This window comes from Erinaceus europaeus, chromosome 12 (genome assembly GCF_950295315.1).
Source record: "Erinaceus europaeus chromosome 12, mEriEur2.1, whole genome shotgun sequence".
Taxonomy (NCBI): domain Eukaryota; kingdom Metazoa; phylum Chordata; class Mammalia; order Eulipotyphla; family Erinaceidae; genus Erinaceus; species Erinaceus europaeus.
The window spans coordinates 45767122-45782154 of NC_080173.1; the positions used below are offsets into that span (position 1 = coordinate 45767122).

Below are 15033 nucleotides of genomic sequence, written 5' to 3' on the forward strand. Positions count from 1 at the left end.
GGTGTGGGCCAAGGGCTTGAACCCAGGTCTTTGTGCATTCTAATACGTGCACTTAACCTAGTATACCACTGCTCAGCCCTAGCATTATTTCTATTTTCTGTACTACAGCACTACTCAGCACTAGCTTATGATGGTTTTAGGGATGGAATGTGAGACCTCAGAGCCTCAGGCATGCAAGTCCTTTGCACAACCACTATGCTGTCTTTCCACCACTTAACTTTTCCATCTTCCCCTCTTTCTCTCCTCTCTCTCCCTCTTCCTCTTTCTATTTTTCTTTTATATTGTTTATATGTATGTATTTATTTTCAATTTTTGTTGCCCTTGTTGTTTTTATTGTTGTTGTAGTTATTATTGTTGTTGTTATTGATGTCATAGTTGTTAGATAGGACAGAGAGAAATGGAGAGAAGAAAGGAAGATAGAGACGGGGAGAGAAAGATAGACACGTGCAGACTTGCTTCACTGCCCGTGAAGGGAGCGACTCCCCTAGAGGTAGGGAGCCAGGTGCTCAAACTGGGATCCTTAAGCCAGTCCCTGCGCTTTGCACCACCTGTGCTACTTAACCCTCTGTGCTACCACCCAACTCCCTGTTTCTTTTATCTTTTATCTTTTATTTATATATTTATTATTAGATAGTGAGAGAGAGAGAGAGAGAAATTGAGAGGGAGGAGGAGATAGCGAAAGAAAGAGACAGAGATAACACCTGCAGCCCTGCTTCACCACTCATGAAGCTTTTTCCCCCTGCAGGTGGGGACCAGGGTCTTGAACCTGAGTCCCTCCCTGCACACTGTAATGTGTGTGCTTAGCCAGGTACTCAACCGCTTGGCCCCTTGTTTGTTTGTTTGTTTGTTTGTTTTTTATTTCCTTTTCTTTTTTCCCTGCCACCAGAGGAATCCCTGGAGCTCAGTGCAGGACTACTAACTCCCCACTCCTTGTGGCCATTTTGGAGCCCTGCAGGTAGGGGAGCTGGGGATTGAACCCAAGTCCTTGCGTGTGCATGATAATGTGTGCACTTAGTCTGATGTGCTCTCCTCCTCCTCCTCCTCCTCCTCCTCCTCCTCCTCCTGCATAATTAGGGCAAGACATGGACATTACAAAATTACCTGAGGCTCAGAGTTTTTGTTACTTGGACCACTTGTGTTGTTGGCTCTGGCACTGACAGGGAAGTCATAGGTAAGACACCTGAGGAAGTACTAAGTATTATGGGATAGCTAGAAAGCAGAGCTTGGAAAAGAAGAGGGCAGAGACTCAGAAAGTTTCACCAGGAGGGCAGGACCAGTCATTTAACAGACCAGTGAGAAAGCCATTCCAGACTGGAATAAAAGAGCCAGACTTTGGGGTTGAGAGCACACACTACCATGTGCAAGGGTTCAAGCACTTGCTCCCCACCTGCAGTGGAGAAGGCTTCTCCAGCCTGAAGCAGGTGTGCTGGTGTCTTTCTCTCTCTCCTTCTCTAGCTCCCCGTTCCTTCTTAAATGAAGTAGAAAGAAAAGGAAGGAAGGAAGGAAGGAAGAAAGAAAGAAAGAAAGAAGGAAAGGAAAAGAAGTGGGAGTCGAGCCGTAGTAGCACAGAGGGTTAAGCGCACATGGCACAAGGACCAGAATAAGGATCTCGGTTGGAGCCTCGGGCTCCCCACCTGCAGGGGAGTCAATTCACAAGTGGTGAGGCAGGTCTGCAGGTGTCTAACTTTCTCTCCCCCTCTCTGTCTTCCACTCCTCTCTCCATATCTCTCTGTCCTATGTAACAATGACGACGACATCAACAACAAGAAGAACAACAATAATAACCACTACAACAATGAAAAGACAACAAGGGCAACAAAAGGAAAAATATTTTTAAAAAAGAAATAACATAAAAAAGAATGAAATACATAAAGAAAGAAGTAAAGAAAGAAAGAAAAAGAAAGAAAGAAAGGGGGGATGGGTAGATAGCATAATGGCTATGCAAACAGACTGTCAAGCCTGAGCCCAGATTCAGTTCCCTGCACCACCATAAACCAGTGCTTTGGTAAAAAAAAAAAAAAACAAACAAACAAACAAAAAAAAGTATATATATATATATATATATATATATATATATATGTATATATAGAAAAGAAAGGAAGGAAGGCAGAAAGAATAGACAAAAAGTGTCCTCCAGGAGCAGTGGATTCCTAGTGCCAGCATAGAACCCCAGAGATAACCACCACGGTGGCAATAAAAAAAGAAAAAAATTGAGGGGTCGGGCGGTGGCGCAGTGGGTTAAGCGCATGTGGCGCAAAGCGCAGGGACCGGCGTAAGGATCCCGGTTCCAGCCCCCGGCTCCCCACCTGCAGGGGAGTCGCTTCACAGGCGGTGAAGCAGGTCTGCAGGTGTCTGTCTTTCTCTCCCCCTCTCTGTTTTCCCTTCCTCTCTCCATTTCTCTCTGTCCTACCTAACAACGACGACAACATCAACAACAATAACTACAACAATGAAAAGCAACAAGTGCAACAAAAAGGGAAATAAATAAATGTTAAAAATGAAATAAATAAAATATATTTTTTTAAATTGAAAAGAGGGCCCAGGTGGTGGCACACCTGGCTAAGTGCATGCATTACAGTGCACAAGGACCCGGGTTCAAGCCCCTGGTTCCCACACGCAGGGAGAAAGCTTCAAGAGTGGTGAAGCAGGGCTGCAGGTATCTCTCTTTCTCTCTCCCTCTCTCCCTCCCCATGCTCTCTTGATTTCTGGCTGTTTCTAGCCTTTAAATAAAGAAAGATAATTTTAAAAAGGAGAAAAAAGAAAAGAAAAAAATCCAAACTTATCAGCTAGTCAACATTCTCCCTAGATGACCCACACATGTCTATCTGCCTGCGATGTCTTCGTTTTCCTAATAAACTACGTGATGCCTGGTTATGGTCTCCCCAGTTGTTTGTGGGAACGGACCATGATGATGATCCAGACCCTCTGGGGGAGACACTTGGGTCTCATGCCCAGATAGTCATAACTTTATTTAAATGAGAGGGGGTTAGATGTGAAGCCATACTGGCCCAAGGCAGCAAGCTACAGGCCAACCCCAATCAAGGCGTCCCCCTTGGACCTCTATTTTTTAAATTTTACTTATTTATTAAAGAGAAAGCTAGAAGGAGAGAGAGAAAGAACGAGACAAAATCAGAGAGGAAAGGGAGAAGACGAAGAGTAGCACTACTTTGTGCCACTTTCCCCCTAGGTGTGGGGCCCCGGTGGGTTGAGCCCAGATCCTTACGGATGGTGAGGTTGCTTGCTGTGGGTGTGCCACAGACCGGCCCCCGCCCGGTTAAGAGGATCTGAAGCCAAACAAACAAACAAACAAACAAACCATAACGATAACGATAACGATAATACGACAACTAAGAGGAGAAGGATGGCAAGCCCTGGGACGCAAGGTGGTTGGGGAGGAGTCGGACGCGCAGCAGCCCCGCCTGCCTCCGCGGGAAAGGGCGGGGCGTGCATTGGTAGAAATAAGAAATTGCCCCTCAGTCGGGAATTGTCTAACTCAAGTTCACTTTCCCAGGTTTGTTATGAAAGCAGGTCTGTGCAGACTTGTGAGGGCCTGGAGGAGTGTGTGGAGACACCGCGGCGCCGAGCCTTTCCCGGAGCGTGAGTCGACTGACTCACCGTGATCTGAAAGCGGGTGACCGGAGGAGGGCGGCAGCAGGGCGAGGGCGCGCAGCATCGCTTCTCGGCCTTTTGGCTAAGATCAAGTGTAGTATCTGTTCTTATCAGTTTAATATCTGATACGTCCTCTATCCGAGGACATTATATTAAATGGATTTTTGGAGCAGGGAGTCGGAATAGGGGCTTGCTCCGTCCGCTCCACGCATCGACCTGGTATTGCAGTACTTCCAGGAACGGTGCACCCCCACTGGGGAGAAAACTCAAGTCGAAGGAAAGCTCCCACAGGCATGCTAGTGCCAGCCCAGCCCACACTCTTGCGCGTAGGGTCACCACTGCACTCTCTTCCTCCCTTTAGGTTGCCTCCACATAAGGTCATCTCGAGGAGCAGGACGTGCTGTACTGTACGCTAGCTAGCTAGCTGCTACGCGCTAACACAAACATGTTATCCTGCTGGGCCACAATTCCAGGACATTTGTTAAAGGCAAACAGAGCACCCCCCTACCTCGCCCATTCAGGAAAAAGCTTGCTCCTGCTTCGAACGGGACCCTGAGGCCTTGTGAACACCAGCCAGCCTTTCCAGTTCATGCCACTTCAGCCACCACCCTGTCTAAGGACCAACCACCAGCCTCTGCCAGGGCGGGGTCCTAAGCTCCCGCCAGCTGGCCTCTCACACTCCCCCTGCCAGGGATTCATTCTCAAGGGCTTGCTGCTCAAGCTCACCTGCAGGGAGGGGCTCGCACTTCGCCCAACCCCACCCCACCCCCGCTGCTACTACATTGAAACGCTCCTTCCTTTGTCTGCACACCTGGCTCTCTACTTGTCTCATCTGTGTTTCCTATTTCTTCTTCTACTTCTTTGTCTTTTTTCCACTCGCCCCCTCTATTGCTACCAATTTCTTTTCCCTTTTCTTTGAGACAGAGGCAGATTGACCCCTGCAGCACTGAGGTTTACCACCCACCCTGCTGAGAAGCTTTCTCCGTGCAGTGGGGCCATCTCGGTTCCTTTGGGGGATTGATTGATTGATTGATTGATTGATTGATTTACTTTTGTTGTTGTTGATATATCCAAAATATGTTTGTATACTTTGGTTTCTCTTCAGACCGCATAAAACTTTCGCCTTTTACCAAAATGTGTTTATTGGGATGATTTCCCACTCATCTTGGTTCGGGGTGCTTTTAGCGCTGCTTCTGTCTGAAAGGAGCATCCTTCTGTAAGCCTTGCTTTTCCTCCTGTGGCCTGGCAGAGGACAGTTTATGCATGGCTAAAGACGGTGGTGATTTTATAGCATCCTGGGTACTTGACATCCATGAAGTAAGAGCTGGGGCTCTGCACCAGACGCTTCTTCTTGTGCTTCAGCTTCTGCTCTTCAGCAGAAGGATGGAGGAGGTCCTTGCCAAAGGAATGTTCTCGTGGGGAGGCTGTCACTGCCTGAAAGGCGATTTGTTTGTTTGTTTATTTATTTATTTATTTATTGTAGTAAAAGCATTTGCGGGTGGGGTAGAGAGCATCCTAATGGTTATGCAAAGAGACTCTGATGCCTGAGGCTTCGAAGTCTCAGGGTCAGGTGTCCCCACCAACCCCCCATCTCCGCACTGCTATAAACCAGAGATAATCAATCCTCTGGTTAAAGAAAGAGGTGGGGGGAAGGGCAGAGAGAGAGGAGACAAACAATTGCTTGGGGGTGGACGGTGGCACGCCCGGTTAAAGGCACATAGTACTAAGTGCAAGAACCGGTGCAAGGACCCAGGTTCGAACCCCCACTCTGAACCAGCAGGGGGAAGCTTCACAAGTGGAGAAGCAGGTTTGCAGGTGTCTATCTTCTCTCTTCCTTTCTTCTTTATTTTTTTAGAGAATAGTTTTTTTATAATATTTATTTATTTGATAGAGACAGCCAGAAATTTAAAAGGAAAGAGGAGATAGAGAGGGAGAGGGAGAGAGACACTGCAGCCCTGCTTTACCACTTGTGAAGCTTTCCCCCTGTATGTAGAGACTGGGGGCTTGAATCAGGGTCCTGACATGTGTGCTTAACCAGGTGTGCCACCACTCAGCCCCCTTCTTTCTCACTTTCTCTTTTTCCTATCCAATAAATTTAAAAAAAAAAAAAATAGCCTCCAAGAGCAGTGGATTCAAATTGCTGGCACTGAGCCCCAGAGATAAAGTTGGAGGTTAAAAAAAAAGGTGTGTTTTTTTGTTTTTTTTTTTTTTTGCTTGTGACTAATATGGTTCTCAAAATTGTAAGATTATGGGGTATACATCACCAAATTATAATTTTGCAACCAATGCTATAGCTGGTGTGCTCAGTGCCCACACGATTCTTGTCAAGCTTCTTTCTTTCTTTCTTTCTTTCTTAATTTCATTTTTTGAGGAGAGACACCACAACACCTTTCCTCTGCTCACGTAGTTTCCCCTGTGCTTGCTGACCCACTGGTCTGACCTGGGGCTAGAACCCTGGTTAAAACATATACTCTACCAAGTGAGCCGTTTGGTGGAGTTCTATAGTTCTCGTTATTGTTGTCAGTATTGTTTAATCTTTTATTTATTTACTTACTAATGAGAGAGATGAAGTAGGGAGAGGGAGAACCAGAGCACCACTGTGGAATATGTGCTGCTGGGGAGTGAAGCCCAGATCTCATGCTGCAGAGTCCAGTGCTTCATCCTCTGTACCAGCTGCCTTGGGAGGTTGTTGGTCTGTTTTATTTTTGCTCACCAGGGCTCGGCTTGGCTCGGCTCTGGCTTATGGTGGTTCTGGGCATTGAATTTGGTCCCTTTAGTAGCTCTGGTGTGGAAGTTTATTTGCATAACCATTATGCTGTTTCTCCAGCCTGCACCTTGACTGAGTCTTGACTGGATCCTGGATCCAGCTGGATATGAACCTTACTCCAGTGTACAAGCTGTTTTAGCTCAGGATCTCAAATGCACTCAGAATGTCAGGCACACATTCTGCTGGCCCTTGGGTATGCCAATCATGACATTCTGAACAAGTCATAGAGACTGGATTTTCAAGCATAATGCTTATGCAAAGAGACTCTCATGCCTGAGGCACCCAAGTCCCAGGTTCAATCCCCCGCACCACCCTAAACCTGAGCTGAGCAGTGCTCTGCTAAAAAAAAAAAAAAGAAAAGAAAAAAACTTTAAGAAATTATTAAAAAAAAAAAAAAAGAAAGAAAGAAATCAAGAAGGAAGGAGGAGATAGAGAGGGAGTGAGACAGAGACACTTGCTGGCCTGCTTCACCACTCGCAAAGCTTTCCTCCTGTAGATGGGTACTGGGGGCTCGAACCTGGGTCCTTGTGCACTGTAACGTGTGTGCTCAACTAGATGTATCACCAGCCGGCCCTGTATTTTACTGCTTATGAAACTTTCCCCTGCAGGTGTGGGCCAAGGGCTTGAACCCAGGTCTTTGTGCATTCTAATACGTGCACTTAACCTAGTATACCACTGCTCAGCCCTAGCATTATTTCTATTTTCTGTACTACAGCACTACTCAGCACTAGCTTATGATGGTTTTAGGGATGGAATGTGAGACCTCAGAGCCTCAGGCATGCAAGTCCTTTGCACAACCACTATGCTGTCTTTCCACCACTTAACTTTTCCATCTTCCCCTCTTTCTCTCCTCTCTCTCCCTCTTCCTCTTTCTATTTTTCTTTTATATTGTTTATATGTATGTATTTATTTTCAATTTTTGTTGCCCTTGTTGTTTTTATTGTTGTTGTAGTTATTATTGTTGTTGTTATTGATGTCATAGTTGTTAGATAGGACAGAGAGAAATGGAGAGAAGAAAGGAAGATAGAGACGGGGAGAGAAAGATAGACACGTGCAGACTTGCTTCACTGCCCGTGAAGGGAGCGACTCCCCTAGAGGTAGGGAGCCAGGTGCTCAAACTGGGATCCTTAAGCCAGTCCCTGCGCTTTGCACCACCTGTGCTACTTAACCCTCTGTGCTACCACCCAACTCCCTGTTTCTTTTATCTTTTATCTTTTATTTATATATTTATTATTAGATAGTGAGAGAGAGAGAGAGAGAAATTGAGAGGGAGGAGGAGATAGCGAAAGAAAGAGACAGAGATAACACCTGCAGCCCTGCTTCACCACTCATGAAGCTTTTTCCCCCTGCAGGTGGGGACCAGGGTCTTGAACCTGAGTCCCTCCCTGCACACTGTAATGTGTGTGCTTAGCCAGGTACTCAACCGCTTGGCCCCTTGTTTGTTTGTTTGTTTGTTTGTTTTTTATTTCCTTTTCTTTTTTCCCTGCCACCAGAGGAATCCCTGGAGCTCAGTGCAGGACTACTAACTCCCCACTCCTTGTGGCCATTTTGGAGCCCTGCAGGTAGGGGAGCTGGGGATTGAACCCAAGTCCTTGCGTGTGCATGATAATGTGTGCACTTAGTCTGATGTGCTCTCCTCCTCCTCCTCCTCCTCCTCCTCCTCCTCCTCCTGCATAATTAGGGCAAGACATGGACATTACAAAATTACCTGAGGCTCAGAGTTTTTGTTACTTGGACCACTTGTGTTGTTGGCTCTGGCACTGACAGGGAAGTCATAGATAAGACACCTGAGGAAGTACTAAGTATTATGGGATAGCTAGAAAGCAGAGCTTGGAAAAGAAGAGGGCAGAGACTCAGAAAGTTTCACCAGGAGGGCAGGACCAGTCATTTAACAGACCAGTGAGAAAGCCATTCCAGACTGGAATAAAAGAGCCAGACTTTGGGGTTGAGAGCACACACTACCATGTGCAAGGGTTCAAGCACTTGCTCCCCACCTGCAGTGGAGAAGGCTTCTCCAGCCTGAAGCAGGTGTGCTGGTGTCTTTCTCTCTCTCCTTCTCTAGCTCCCCGTTCCTTCTTAAATGAAGTAGAAAGAAAAGGAAGGAAGGAAGGAAGGAAGAAAGAAAGAAAGAAAGAAGGAAAGGAAAAGAAGTGGGAGTCGAGCCGTAGTAGCACAGAGGGTTAAGCGCACATGGCACAAGGACCAGAATAAGGATCTCGGTTGGAGCCTCGGGCTCCCCACCTGCAGGGGAGTCAATTCACAAGTGGTGAGGCAGGTCTGCAGGTGTCTAACTTTCTCTCCCCCTCTCTGTCTTCCACTCCTCTCTCCATATCTCTCTGTCCTATGTAACAATGACGACGACATCAACAACAAGAAGAACAACAATAATAACCACTACAACAATGAAAAGACAACAAGGGCAACAAAAGGAAAAATATTTTTAAAAAAGAAATAACATAAAAAAGAATGAAAGACATAAAGAAAGAAGTAAAGAAAGAAAGAAAAAGAAAGAAAGAAAGGGGGGATGGGTAGATAGCATAATGGCTATGCAAACAGACTGTCAAGCCTGAGCCCAGATTCAGTTCCCTGCACCACCATAAACCAGTGCTTTGGTAAAAAAAAAAAAAAAAAAAAAAATATATATATATATATATACAGAAAAGAAAGGAAGGAAGGCAGAAAGAATAGACAAAAAGTGTCCTCCAGGAGCAGTGGATTCCTAGCGCCAGCATAGAACCCCAGAGATAACCACCACGGTGGCAATAAAAAAAGAAAAAAATTGAGGGGTCGGGCGGTGGCGCAGTGGGTTAAGCGCATGTGGCGCAAAGCGCAGGGACCGGCGTAAGGATCCCGGTTCCAGCCCCCGGCTCCCCACCTGCAGGGGAGTCGCTTCACAGGCGGTGAAGCAGGTCTGCAGGTGTCTGTCTTTCTCTCCCCCTCTCTGTTTTCCCTTCCTCTCTCCATTTCTCTCTGTCCTACCTAACAACGACGACAACATCAACAACAATAACTACAACAATGAAAAGCAACAAGTGCAACAAAAAGGGAAATAAATAAATGTTAAAAATGAAATAAATAAAATATATTTTTTTAAATTGAAAAGAGGGCCCAGGTGGTGGCACACCTGGCTAAGTGCATGCATTACAGTGCACAAGGACCCGGGTTCAAGCCCCTGGTTCCCACACGCAGGGAGAAAGCTTCAAGAGTGGTGAAGCAGGGCTGCAGGTATCTCTCTTTCTCTCTCCCTCTCTCCCTCCCCATGCTCTCTTGATTTCTGGCTGTTTCTAGCCTTTAAATAAAGAAAGATAATTTTAAAAAGGAGAAAAAAGAAAAGAAAAAAATCCAAACTTATCAGCTAGTCAACATTCTCCCTAGATGACCCACACATGTCTATCTGCCTGCGATGTCTTCGTTTTCCTAATAAACTACGTGATGCCTGGTTATGGTCTCCCCAGTTGTTTGTGGGAACGGACCATGATGATGATCCAGACCCTCTGGGGGAGACACTTGGGTCTCATGCCCAGATAGTCATAACTTTATTTAAATGAGAGGGGGTTAGATGTGAAGCCATACTGGCCCAAGGCAGCAAGCTACAGGCCAACCCCAATCAAGGCGTCCCCCTTGGACCTCTATTTTTTAAATTTTACTTATTTATTAAAGAGAAAGCTAGAAGGAGAGAGAGAAAGAACGAGACAAAATCAGAGAGGAAAGGGAGAAGACGAAGAGTAGCACTACTTTGTGCCACTTTCCCCCTAGGTGTGGGGCCCCGGTGGGTTGAGCCCAGATCCTTGCGGATGGTGAGGTTGCTTGCTGTGGGTGTGCCACAGACCGGCCCCCGCCCGGTTAAGAGGATCTGAAGCCAAACAAACAAACAAACAAACAAACAAACAAACCATAACGATAACGATAACGATAATACGACAACTAAGAGGAGAAGGATGGCAAGCACTGGGACGCAAGGTGGTTGGGGAGGAGTCGGACGCGCAGCAGCCCCGCCTGCCTCCGCGGGAAAGGGCGGGGCGTGCATTGGTAGAAATAAGAAATTGCCCCTCAGTCGGGAATTGTCTAACTCAAGTTCACTTTCCCAGGTTTGTTATGAAAGCAGGTCTGTGCAGACTTGTGAGGGCCTGGAGGAGTCTGTGGAGACACCGCGGCGCCGAGCCTTTCCCGGAGCGTGAGTCGACTGACTCACCGTGATCTGAAAGCGGGTGACCGGAGGAGGGCGGCAGCAGGGCGAGGGCGCGCAGTATCGCTTCTCGGCCTTTTGGCTAAGATCAAGTGTAGTATCTGTTCTTATCAGTTTAATATCTGATACGTCCTCTATCCGAGGACATTATATTAAATGGATTTTTGGAGCAGGGAGTCGGAATAGGGGCTTGCTCCGTCCGCTCCACGCATCGACCTGGTATTGCAGTACTTCCAGAAACGGTGCGTCCCCGCTGGGCAGCAGTGTTGTCCTATAAGGAAAGGTTTTTCGGGATTTCAAGGTAGTTGATTTGTACAGGCTTACCGTCACTGCTACATGCGATGTTGTCATTTCGCTTACTGTTAACGGAGCACCTGCGCTACTACCCTCCGGGCTCCCCAGTCCCTGCGTTTGGTACCATGTGTCTTTAACTCCCTTAACTCGGAGGTGTCCAGCACGTATGTAGCTTTTGCAAAGATTCGTTTTCCTCTACGTCCTTCCCCACGGAGCTCTTCCTGAATTAAACATGCGGTTTTAAATTATTCTAGCATGTAAGCAGCCAATGGAGTTTCCACCTAGCCAAAAACCCAGCAGCATCAAGTAGGAGGCCTCAAGTAGGAAGGCCTGGAAGCTTCTTCACTGACTGGGTCCTGGTAGCCAACCCCCTTCCGTCTCCCATCCTCCCTTATCTCCAAACTCAGTGGCCAGTCACCTAACTCAAGTTGGACGTGCTAAGATCGACCCAGTCTGGAAGAGAAATTTTCCATGAGTGGTCATCCCACTTCCGCTTATCTTGTCCATCTCCAAAAATCTCTCCCTTTACACTGTCTGAACTGGAAGACGCTTTGAAGAGGGTTAAACCGGGAACAGCTGCTGGCTATGATAACATCACCCCAGAACTCATTCTTAACCTGGGTCCCGTGGCAAAGAAGTGGCTCGCTTCATTCCTGTCCCACATCTTGGAATCTGAGTCTATGCCCAAAGTTTGGCGTCGCTTGAAGATTATAGCGGTTTTGAAACCAAAGAAAGACCCAACACTGGCCGCCAGCTATAGACCAATTTCTCTCCTCTCCATGTGTTACAAACTCCTTGAGAGGCTGCTTCTGTCACGTATTTCTCATCTTACAGAGAAATTCCTATCACCCGCCCAAGCTGGTTTCCGCCCAGGAAGATCTACCTGGGAACAAGCCCTGGCCCTCTCAATTTACATTGAGAATGGATTCCAGAAGAATTTAAAGACGGGTGCTGTCTTTGTTGATCTCACAGCAGCCTATGACATGGTTTGGCACCGTGGTCTCCTAGTCAAGATCTCAAGATGCCTGCCTCCATGGGTGGCCAACACTATATCGTTTCTTCTCCAAAACAGAAGATTCCGAGTGCATCTGGGTGACAAGTCTAGCAGATGGAGACTTGTCTCAAGTGGCCTCCCCCAGGGCTCTGTTCTGGCTCCTACGCTATTCAATATTTACATCAATGACCTCCCAGAAACTTCTTCAAGGAAGTTCATCTACGCTGATGACATCTGCTGTGCAACTCAGGCATCAAAGTTCAACATCCTCGAGGAAACACTAACGAAAGACATGTCTCTGATATCTGATTACTGTAAAAAATGGCGACTAATCCCTAGCACTGCAAAAACGGTATCATCTGTTTTCCATCTACTCCATGCCTCGGCCTCACGTGAGCTTAATGTGCATCTTGGCGATACGAGAATCCGGCATGAAGCCCAGCCAGTCTCAATCGCACTCTGTCATTTCACGAACATCTCATAAAAACTGCAGCAAAGGTGGGCACGAGGAATAACATCATTGCAAGACTGGCCAGCTCCTCATGGGGCGCGAGTGCTTCCACACTACGATCATCATCTCTGGCATTATGCTATTCCACTGCAGAATACTGTGCCCCAGTATGGTTCCGTAGCCCCCATGTCCACTTGGTCGATTCCAAATTATATTCCTCCATGAGGATCATTTCTGGAACCATCCGTTCCACCCCGGTTCCATGGCTGCCAGTTCTTAGCAACATCGCCCCGCCAGATATTCGTCAGGATGCGGCATCATCTAAGTTCATTTCCCACGTCTGCGCTCGACCGGACCTGCCAATCTACGCGGATATCTTCGCCTACCCTGTCCAACGCTTGACGTCTCGTCACCCAATCTGGTCCCCTACGCCTACACTGAACTTCTCTGTTCCAGACTCTTGGAAACAGAGTTGGCAGTCAGCTGAGGTAAAGAACAAACACCTCATCACAGACCCCTGCAAGCGTCAACCCGGCTTTGACCTAGCACGTTATGACTGGGCCCTCCTCAATCGCTATCGAACAGGCCATGGCCGGTGCGCCGCTATGTTCCATCGCTGGGGAGCCAGAGACGACCCGAACTGCCCCTGCGGCTCCAGACAGACTATGCCCCACATAGTCAACGACTGCCACCTCTCCAGATTCAAAGGAGGTCTCGAAACTTTACATCGGGCTCAACCTGACACTGTTGACTGGCTACGGAAGAAGGGCAAACGCTAGAAGAAGAAGGTAGAGATGCCTGCCGGCCTCCTTTCCTTTCTTCTTTCCTGCCCTGCCTGCACTACAAAACACTGTTCCTGGAGGCTATTTTTTCCTTTTTGTTGCTTCTTGTTGTTATTATTGTTGTCGCTGTAAATTATTATTGGATAGGACAGAGAGAAATCCAGAGAGGGGGAGAGAAAGATAGACACCTGGAGAGCTGGGTGGTAGAGCAGCCGGTTCAGCGCAAGTGGGTTAATTGCAAGGTCCGGAGTAAGGATATCGGTTCGAGCCCCGGGCTCCCCACCTGTAGGATGTCGCTTCACCAGCGGTAAAGCAGGTTTGCAAGTTCTGTCTTTTTCTTCCCCCTCTGTCTTCCCTTCCTCTCTCCATTTCTCTGTCTTATCCACCAACGATGTCATCAGTAACAACAGCAATAATAACTACAACAATAAATAAGAAGGGCAACAAAAGGGAATGAATATATTTTTAAAAAGAAGAAATATAGACACCTACAGACTTGCTTCACCGCTTGTGAAGTGACCTCCACCCCTTTCGGGTGGGGAGCCGGAGTCTTGAACTCCGATCCTTATCCCATTACTTGTGCTTCATGCCACATGCGCTTAACCAGCTGCGTTACTGTCTGGCCCCTGAGATGATTATTTCTTTTTTTATATATATTTATTTTATTTATTTATTCCCTTTTGTTGCCCTTGTTTTTTTTTTTGTTGTAGTTATTATTATTGTTGTTGTCGTTGTTGGATAGGACAGAGAGAAATGGAGAGAGGAGAGGAGGAGAGAAAGATAGACACCTGCAGTCCTTCTTCACAGCCTGTGAAGCAACTCCACTGCAGGTGGGGGAGCCGGGGTTCAAAACGGGATCCTTATGCCGGTCCTTGTGCTTTGTGCCACCTGCGCTTAACCCGCTGCGCTATAGCCCGACTCCCGAATTGATTATTTCTATGTAAATGTGGAAATGAGAAGAAGTAACCATAGTTTTTATTTAAAAAGAGGGTATTTTAAAAAATATTTTATTTTTTATTTTCCTTTTCTTGTTGTCCTTGTTTTTATCATTTTTGTGGTTATTATTGTTGTTGTTATTGATGTCGTTGTTCTTGGATAGGACAGAGAGAAATGGAGAGGGGAAGGGAAGACAAAGGGGGAGAGAAAGACAGACCTGCTTCACAACTTCTGAAGCGACCCCCCTACAGGTGGGGAGCCAGGGCTCGAACCGGGATCCTTATGCCGGTCCTCGAGTTTCGCACCATGTCCACTTCTCCCACTGTGCTACAGCCCCGACGCCCTCAAAAGTGTTGTTGTGGTGGTCTGGTGTTGGGCTGCACCGCGGAGAAGAGAGCGGACGTCCAGAGCAAAGGGGTACACAAATCTTTATTATAGGATGGGGGGGGGGTTTGGTTCAGACCACGTGGAGCCAGCCGGCAATGACTGACCATGGGGGGAGAGCAGGGAGCGAGACCTCAGAGAGGGAGAGCTGAGAGCCCAGGGGGGGGGGTGAGGGGGCTTTTTATTGGGCGACAACCAGGGGTGACGTATAGGGCCAGGATTGGTTGAAGGGGGCAATGCTAGGGTTTCGTGGGGGCGTAGTAAAACCTGGGGGCGGAGACTGCAACAGAATAACTCCTCAGCAACATCTCCTCCTATCCCTTTATATCTAAATGGACACAGTAAAGAAAAATGGAATGGAGCAGGCTTAAATGTTTTAGAGGAATGCCATGCTCAGATGGGAAGATGTAGGACTTTCTGTGAAGGATGGAAGGCTTAAATGGCTGTGAACCTTGTGAGATTTATGCGTCCTCCTGTGCTCAACCCCTCTTTAGAGAGAGAGACTTACCTGGAGAGACTCATCTCATAGGTTTAAGCGCAGCCTGCTCAACCATCTCTTCACAATATCTCTACATCTTTTCTATCTTTCTATCTAGTAATTGCATAAGATGTACAAAGTCTATAAAAGAC

General features: G+C 47.2%; 2 non-coding genes across 2 annotated transcripts; both read left to right on the plus strand.

Moving 5' to 3' along the window:
- Positions 1 to 3671: 3671 nt before the first annotated feature.
- Positions 3672 to 3862, plus strand: LOC132542163 (U2 spliceosomal RNA). The gene has a single exon (XR_009553285.1). It is a non-coding gene; the product is annotated as a U2 spliceosomal RNA (small nuclear RNA).
- Positions 3863 to 10624: 6762 nt separating this feature from the next.
- Positions 10625 to 10815, plus strand: LOC132542175 (U2 spliceosomal RNA). The gene has a single exon (XR_009553297.1). It is a non-coding gene; the product is annotated as a U2 spliceosomal RNA (small nuclear RNA).
- The last annotated feature ends 4218 nt before the right edge of the window (positions 10816 to 15033 follow it).